The 7,438-nt window shown below is 44.4% G+C and overlaps 1 long non-coding RNA gene across 1 annotated transcript; it reads right to left on the bottom strand.

Annotated features, from left to right (window-relative positions):
* Positions 1 to 963: 963 nt before the first annotated feature.
* On the bottom strand, positions 964 to 5,218 carry LOC140855578 (uncharacterized). The gene is made up of 2 exons (XR_012138530.1): positions 1,320 to 5,218; positions 964 to 1,133 (listed from the first exon to the last, which is right to left on the bottom strand). It is a non-coding gene; the product is annotated as an uncharacterized lncRNA (long non-coding RNA).
* Positions 5,219 to 7,438: the final 2,220 nt, after the last annotated feature.

Here is a 7,438-nt window from a genome sequence, read left to right as displayed (position 1 = left end):
ATTGGGATTGCTATGGTGCAATATAGAGAATCTAGACTGGCGGTCGGTGGTGATCATTAGCATCAAAAAATCAAAAAGAGAGATAGAACCAAAGAGAAAAAAATAAGAGATTTTTCGAGCTTTTTTTTTTTCGATAAAATCCCGATTGTTGGGCTGCCAAAATCCATGCTCCTTGGGCTAGGGGGAATGGGAAGAAGATTTTCAAAAGATCAAGAGGGCCTTATCTTATTCTCCCAGCAACGATAGGCGACGGTGGTAAAGGAGGTACCTGTGATATTCGACAGCCAACTCTTATGAACGCCGACGAGGACGAGGATCCGATGGCCAATGATAGGGGTTTTCACAAGGATTCGTCTCTTTAAATAGAGATAGAGGAGGGAGGAGTTAGACTCTCTCCCGCCTCCTGAAGTCGATCTCTGTTTTCTTTTCTTTTCCTTTAACATTCGTGTGGGGTATTGCACTTCCTATTGGGCAAAAGACACAACCTCTGTCCGTCTCCAAATTGCATAGACATGGTATCGGGGTTTTGCCGTTGCCTTGGACCATCACCTATCATCAAAAAAAAAAAAGAAAAAAAAAAAAGGAAAAAAAAGAAAAGAAAAGCCCATGAGTTATTTTGTAGAATCTCTCTCTCTCTCTCTCTATCTGTGGCTGGTCATTCGTTGAGTGTCAAGACCATATAATAACACCCACTTCTCCATCCCACAGGCATCACCAAAACACACTCTCCTGCTCTAATCCTCAGCCCCTTTTTTTTTTTTGGTAGAATCCTCTGCCCTTTTTCTCTATCATCATCAACCTTCTAAAGCGTATCTCTTACCCACAGGCCAAAATGAATAAGAATCAGGTTATCAGGCAAGCAACTCCAATGGACAGGACTCCTCTTACTTCCTAGGTTGGCAGGAGTAATAGGGTGACATGGCAAGCAACCCCACTGTTCAGATGGCCTTGCAGAGAACCAGGTTAGCACGGTAATAGTAATTCTCTTTTTTTATACAATAAACATAATATTCCATATCGTTACAATTATTATTATCTACAAGACCCCGAAATTTAAGGAGAAAACAAAAGAGAAAATTGGAAACTGGTCCGTCTCTTAGCCTTCCGAGACGGTTCTCCTCTTGTCGACATCCCTGTGTAACACAAAACGCTAAATAAATCAGAGTTTCCGTTAAAAATAATTTTTTTTGGAAAGAAAAGTAAAAACAGAGAACTAAGGAGGAAAAATGAAACGGAGAAAATGTAAACCAGAATCATAAGAAACCGGGCTAACTAATTAATAAATAGAAAGAATAGAGAAGAGATCAGCTGTTCGTTACTTGGGACTTGGTCTTCGGACAATCTTCTGGAGACGTCCATGCTCCTTGGCCGCCAGCGACACACCCCAGAACAGAGCACGGTAGAAGTTTTTTATTTTTTCCTAACAATTACATTTAAGAGGGAACAAAGTAAAGTTCGAACCCGACAACCTTGTCCTCACGGCGTGTGCCACTCCGGCTAACGAGACTCTGATGCTTTGTCTTGCCGACCATAAATGCTTCGCTGGGTTAGGCAAGACAAAACATCCGAGTCTCGTCGGCCGGAGTGGCACGCGCTGTGAGGACTAGGTTGTCGGGTTCGAACCTTACCCCTTCTCAACAATAAAAGATATTAAAGAAGATTTCGTGAAAGAAGGAAAATGCATTCATCAACTCCAAAACGAAGGTAGAGGAGAAAGAGCAGGAGAAGTAGGTGTTATTATACAGTCTCGATGCGACCGGCTACAGAGAGAGAAAGTAGAAACCCCTCTGTGTGGCTGCTGGGAGCCTTATCCCACTTTAGATCAAATACCGCACTTTTTGACTTCCTGTTTAATGAAGGGTTGATCCGGTACAAAAAGATCATGCTGCTTGGGGTTTGCATGATGCCTCCGTCTTGCATGCTCCGGGTGCAATGGGACGCGTCAAATCCCACGGTGGATAACAGGCCACTCTATCCCGATTGCGCTCTATCGACCGTGCATATCCTCCCGGATCTGCCCTGGTTCACTTGTGGTGCATGCATGGTGTTGTCATGGACAGCTGGCTGATGGCAAAGTACATTGGCGTGTTCCTTGCATGCATTTGGACAAACTGGCTAAAACATGCCAGAAGTCGCAACGTTGTGGCACCCATAGACGGGAAGTCTTCCGTTTCGTAATCTATGTGCGGTGCACGGATTGGTCTTGAAACAATGTTCCGTGAGGGAGCCATCCAGCCGATCCTTTTCCACTAAAATATTTGATGGTGCTGATCTGGTTCTCTCCAAGGCCCATCTGAATGATTTCGGCCAGTTGGGTTGGTGATTGGGTAACGAGGGTTCTTCTTGTGCTCCGGTCATGGGTACTGCCCATCATCAGACCCAACATCTTCTTCTTGGATCACAGTTAAGCATCTATTAGTAGCCCAACAAGATGAGATCATTGATGCGGTTGAAATCCATGTTGGGCCAGGATGGCCGGAGTCGGATGAGGATCGCGAGTCAACGGCTACGTGACCTAGAAAAAAAATTCCCTAAGAGTCAGAATAAGCTCCGACAGAGATCCTTCGATGCTCAAATCAAATTTTCATCACAAGAGAAAAAGAGCAAGCACTTTTTAGAGAGAGAGGGAGATGGTTTCCCCTTAGGATCCCTGGATTATCTCTTTTTATATATAGATGAGGTTGGAGCCATGAGAAGGGAAGAGGCCGTCAGAGATCTTTTGTCCCCCATTGAGTATGTTCTTAAAAATTATGTCAGATCCTTTGACTTCTTTGGATTTGATGGGTGTTGTCACCCCATCTGACAAGTGGCGAGCCACTTCTATCAATGGCCTGAGTTACAATTAGAGGTCCTGAAATTGATGTGACCTCACCCAACTTATGGCCATCCACATATCTTAATGAGATAATATGATCGAGCTATAGAGGGATCTTGTGGTTATCATTACAAGTCACTATTTTTAAAACTCGATTGACGATCGTACGGGGGCTTCTAGTTGACGCCATGAATGCGGTGATCGAACAAAGGAGCAAGAGAAATGGGCAACAGGGATCGGAGCAAATTGGGAGCTCATAGGCCAAGGTGGATAGTCAGCTCATCTGGGATTCACTTGTATTTTTAGACCGGATACTAGAGTTATATCCATAACATATGCCTCTTACTCTCTGACTTGAGCTGGGATTAGATCCAAAGAGTATGAATCAACATGCAGCTCTCAAAGATACGTGTCAAGTCTTGATTTTTTGATCAACATGGCATGCCATCACATGGCCAGCTATTTTTTTATTAAATAGCTTCGATCTGTTACCTTTGAATTTGATAGTTGATGCGACCTCATTTGGTCCGCGGTTTGTTGCTTTCATGAGTGGCCCAAGTCTTGACTCCTTGGGTTTTGATGGCTTATTTTGAAAGGACTGTATACGAGTCTCCTCTTAAACTTCCTAAATATGATGGCTAAAATAGAGGTCGGCTGAAGTAAAGGTTGGCATTCGCCAATGCATAAGTCGGACCAGATCCGATCTTCTTAGCCCCAGCCATTTTTTGAGTTTGCCAGGCACTCATCGGGGATCTCATCAACGGAACGACCACGAGGTCTCCACACCATCTTGAACCTCTCATTAGCGGCCCGCACATTCATTCGGGTCACGTCGGGTGCTAACACGATGAAGGCATGGAGGCAGTCGAGGCCAAGGTGGCAGAGCCCACCATACTCTTTGGCGAGCTTGGGGAGGCTATTGTGGGTTAGCTAATCTATTACCTGCAGGTTGCCGATGATCGACGGCAGACTCAGTCGTGGCAGATGCAGGGCGCCAACGCCACAAAGAAAATACAAAGAAGGAAGAGTGGCAGGGGAAAAATGCTGTAAAGCATAAGATAGTGGGACTTCGGAGTCCTTGAGCAGGAGTTTGGCCTTGAGCTTCTTAGTGGTGGTCTGGTGTGCATCAAGGAGGCTATGCCGCTCCAGGATTCGGATCATCCAGGGGGCGACTGGGAAGGCGGAGGGGTGTTTGTTCACGAGGTAGGAGCTTGGATCCTTCTGCACCGAAGCAAGGGGTGGCCCCCCATCCGCCTTTCTTCTGAAGGGGAAGCTTGGATCCGAGGCTCCCATTCATGCCGGCTTCAAATCCGAACGTCGCCATGGTGCCGCACCACGTGGCCCGAGGGGGTTCATCAGGATCTGCCCCGATTGACATACAGGCGAACTCGCTGATGCTGTGGATTTGGACCCATCTGTGGGCGAGATCGGCGTTGACGAGCTTGCAGTGGCCGCTGGAGGCAGAAGGAATTGGGGGAGGCTTCGGATTGAGGGGGTACCTTGGATCAACTTCCTCGATGCTGTCGAAGATGAGGTAAAAGTAGGGGGACTTCGGATCCACCCACAAGCGACCTCAGAATCTCAGGTCTGGGTGAGGTCGGCGCCATCAGAGGTGAGGTAAGGAGGGAGCTCAGAGCTACTCACGGGCGAGTCCAGTGCCGATGGGGGTGAGGCACAGGCTGGGCAACCTCGAAGCCTAGGATCTGGGCAAGATAGGCATCGTCGGAGGTGAAGCACGAGCGGGGGGAGCTCGGAAGCCTAGATCTGGGCGAGATCGGTGCCTCGGAGGTGAAGCATGAGCGGGGGGAGCTCGAAGCACGGATCTGGGCGAGATCGGCACCATCGAAGGTGAAGCACGAGCGGAGGGAGCTCGGAAGCCCGGATCTGGACGAAATCGGTGCCCTTGGAGGTGAAGCGTGAGCGGGGGGAGCTCGGATGCCCGAATTTGGGCGAGATTGGCGTCGGCTCTAGTTTCTGAAGCACGATCTCCACCATGACCATGATTGTGGCACCACCATGGAGGGTGGTTGTGCTCGTGTGGAGGCACCGCGCTCTAGCTCTTCCTCCCTTCGAGGGGTCAGGATCCAGTCCAGTGCCCTCGACAGGCGGGAAATGCCCAGTCTCCCATCTCCTTTCTTATTTCCTTTCTCTTTCCTCAAATTGTGCCATTCATGGGGAATGGGACAAGAGGAACAAAAGTGAAGCATTATTGCATGCGCCAGGTGCAAGGGAACCAAGAGAGTTCTCGAAGCATATGCACGGTGAATAGCTCACAATCGGGGTAAGGTGGCGTATTGTGCACTGGAGACCCCCTGGCATGTGCGGTACAGAGGTGACAAAGGGGCTGAGACATTTCATATCGGGAGCAAATCTCATGGCACTGAGAGAAGCAATCCAACGACTCTAGTGGCCTTCTGCTTCCCTAAGGAAAAGATATTGGTTAGAAGCTCCTTGAAGAGCTCATTCTACTTTCCTTTATGCCTGTTTCATCCGAGAAGGGAGTCTCCCAAACTCTAGCAGCTGAGATCTTCTTTGCCAATTATTTTGGTTTGCCTTGTGACAATTCTTGCTCGGAAATGAGGTGCTTGGCACCAGGACACGATGTCCGAAAACCATCGTATCCACCTCAGGGAGGTGCTTTGGGGGTTGCTTGGGCGACTCCCCCGTACACTCCCTCATATCGTGATGATGCTCGTGAGGGAGACAAGGCACCCGGCATGTGAATGGGTCACACGGACAAGGTGCTTCTTTGTGCAAATGCTGGGGGGAAATGCCAGGACACACGGATGGGGCTCGTAGCCCCATCATTTTTGGGTGATGAAGCGTCCGATATCATGACTATTTCATCTGGACGATAAAGTATCTGGCATCATGACTATTTTATCATTTTTTATGATTATATTTATTTGGAGATGAAATATTTTTAAGAAACTTCTGATTATATTTATATTCATAAATGAAGTATCTTTTTCGTGATTATATACATCCGAAGATGAAGTATCTTCGAGGAACATCTGGCTATACTCGTATTGGTAAATGATATTAGAAAATATGTCTTAAAATTAATTATCTAGATTTGTAGACGATTGTGCTTCATATATGTATATGAATTATAAAATGATAAATATTATCTCGCAGATTCATCATAAGGAATACATCTTCCTAAATAGAACTCATATGTTATGATGAAGTCCTTAGAACTACTTCCAAAACGATAAAGGAGGATTTATCATGTGGTTCTTAAATTCTTCTCATGACCAAATGATACAATTATTACAAAGACGATAATTGTATCGAGTGTAGTTCGTTGTATACCATATTAGTGGTTGTTCTCTTAACCAAGACGTGTGGTGATATGGATATGGCATACGGATGATATGTAGGAGTACATTTTACTGAACATGACCACCTTCAAAGAATTCTGCTGTCAAAGGTTGCTCTAATGGGATATGGGTATATGTGTCCCTATGATCTGAGGCTGCTTCGGTGACTTGCAGGCAACTTATTGTGCTTTGATACCAGACTATCCGAATTTTTAATTCGATGATGGAAGATTTTTGGATATAGTCAAATACTTATGAAGTTTGAATGCAAGTCAAGATGGGATTGACTGCTCCAAATAAAATTAGAGATAATGCATCACTACGTTTCAATTCAGCAAAACTTTGACCAAAGTAGTCCTAATGAGGAGTCACAGAATTTTTGAGATTAAGACACAATATGGACCACTCATACTGGATTGACAGTTTAACTCTAAGTTGTCCTTGAGCATTGAGAGTCAAAGGGATGAATTATACAGTAACTATATCCACATGGGTTCTAGAGTATTGCTGGGCATATATTCGGCCTATCCGGATGTCGAAAATCATTGTTAGATAGGAACATCGATTAGTACAGAAATTATTCTTGTGCTACCGGCTTAGGTTCGAACCTATAGGGTCACACACATAAAAGTATCTGTCTGATCAAATGGCTGATCGACGATTATGAATCGTTGAAGGATTTAATTATCAATATGATTGATGATTAAACTTTTACAAAGATTGTAATAAATTATTTACTAATGATTGATAAATTAAAAAAATAATTAATTAATAATATAGTTATTAATTGACTCAATTTGATTGAGCAATAGAGATTGGATCAGATCTAATTGAATTAGATTCAATTAGGTTGGCTTTGGATTAATTGGATGCATTCCTGTTGGATAACAGAGCTTGTTCTAATTGATCTCAGGAATGCAAATCAAATTTTAAGTTTAATAGGATTCAATTAGTTTTATATAGGTTTTGATTGGATCAAATTTTGTTGGATAATAGGCTTAATTGGATCAAGTTCTATTATCAAATAACTTTCCAGATATCCATTAAGAATCAATTTTTGGATTAATAGAGTTTTTAATCTAACTAATTTTCAATTAGATTGGGGCCTAATTAGTTTCATAATTGGGCTAGGACCTAATTAGTTAGTTTGTTATAACTAATTCTTAAATTGGTTAGGATTAGATCCAAGGGTTAGTTTGAGTTAACCAATCCAAACCCTATGTGATATTTAATCCTCACGCCCCACACCTTTCACTGTGAGATCTCATCCCAAAAAAAAGGCCGCACCCCCTCTTATATT

This window comes from Elaeis guineensis, chromosome 2 (assembly GCF_000442705.2).
Source record: "Elaeis guineensis isolate ETL-2024a chromosome 2, EG11, whole genome shotgun sequence".
Lineage (NCBI taxonomy): Eukaryota > Viridiplantae > Streptophyta > Magnoliopsida > Arecales > Arecaceae > Elaeis > Elaeis guineensis.
This window is presented reverse-complemented; position numbering and strand designations above follow the sequence as displayed.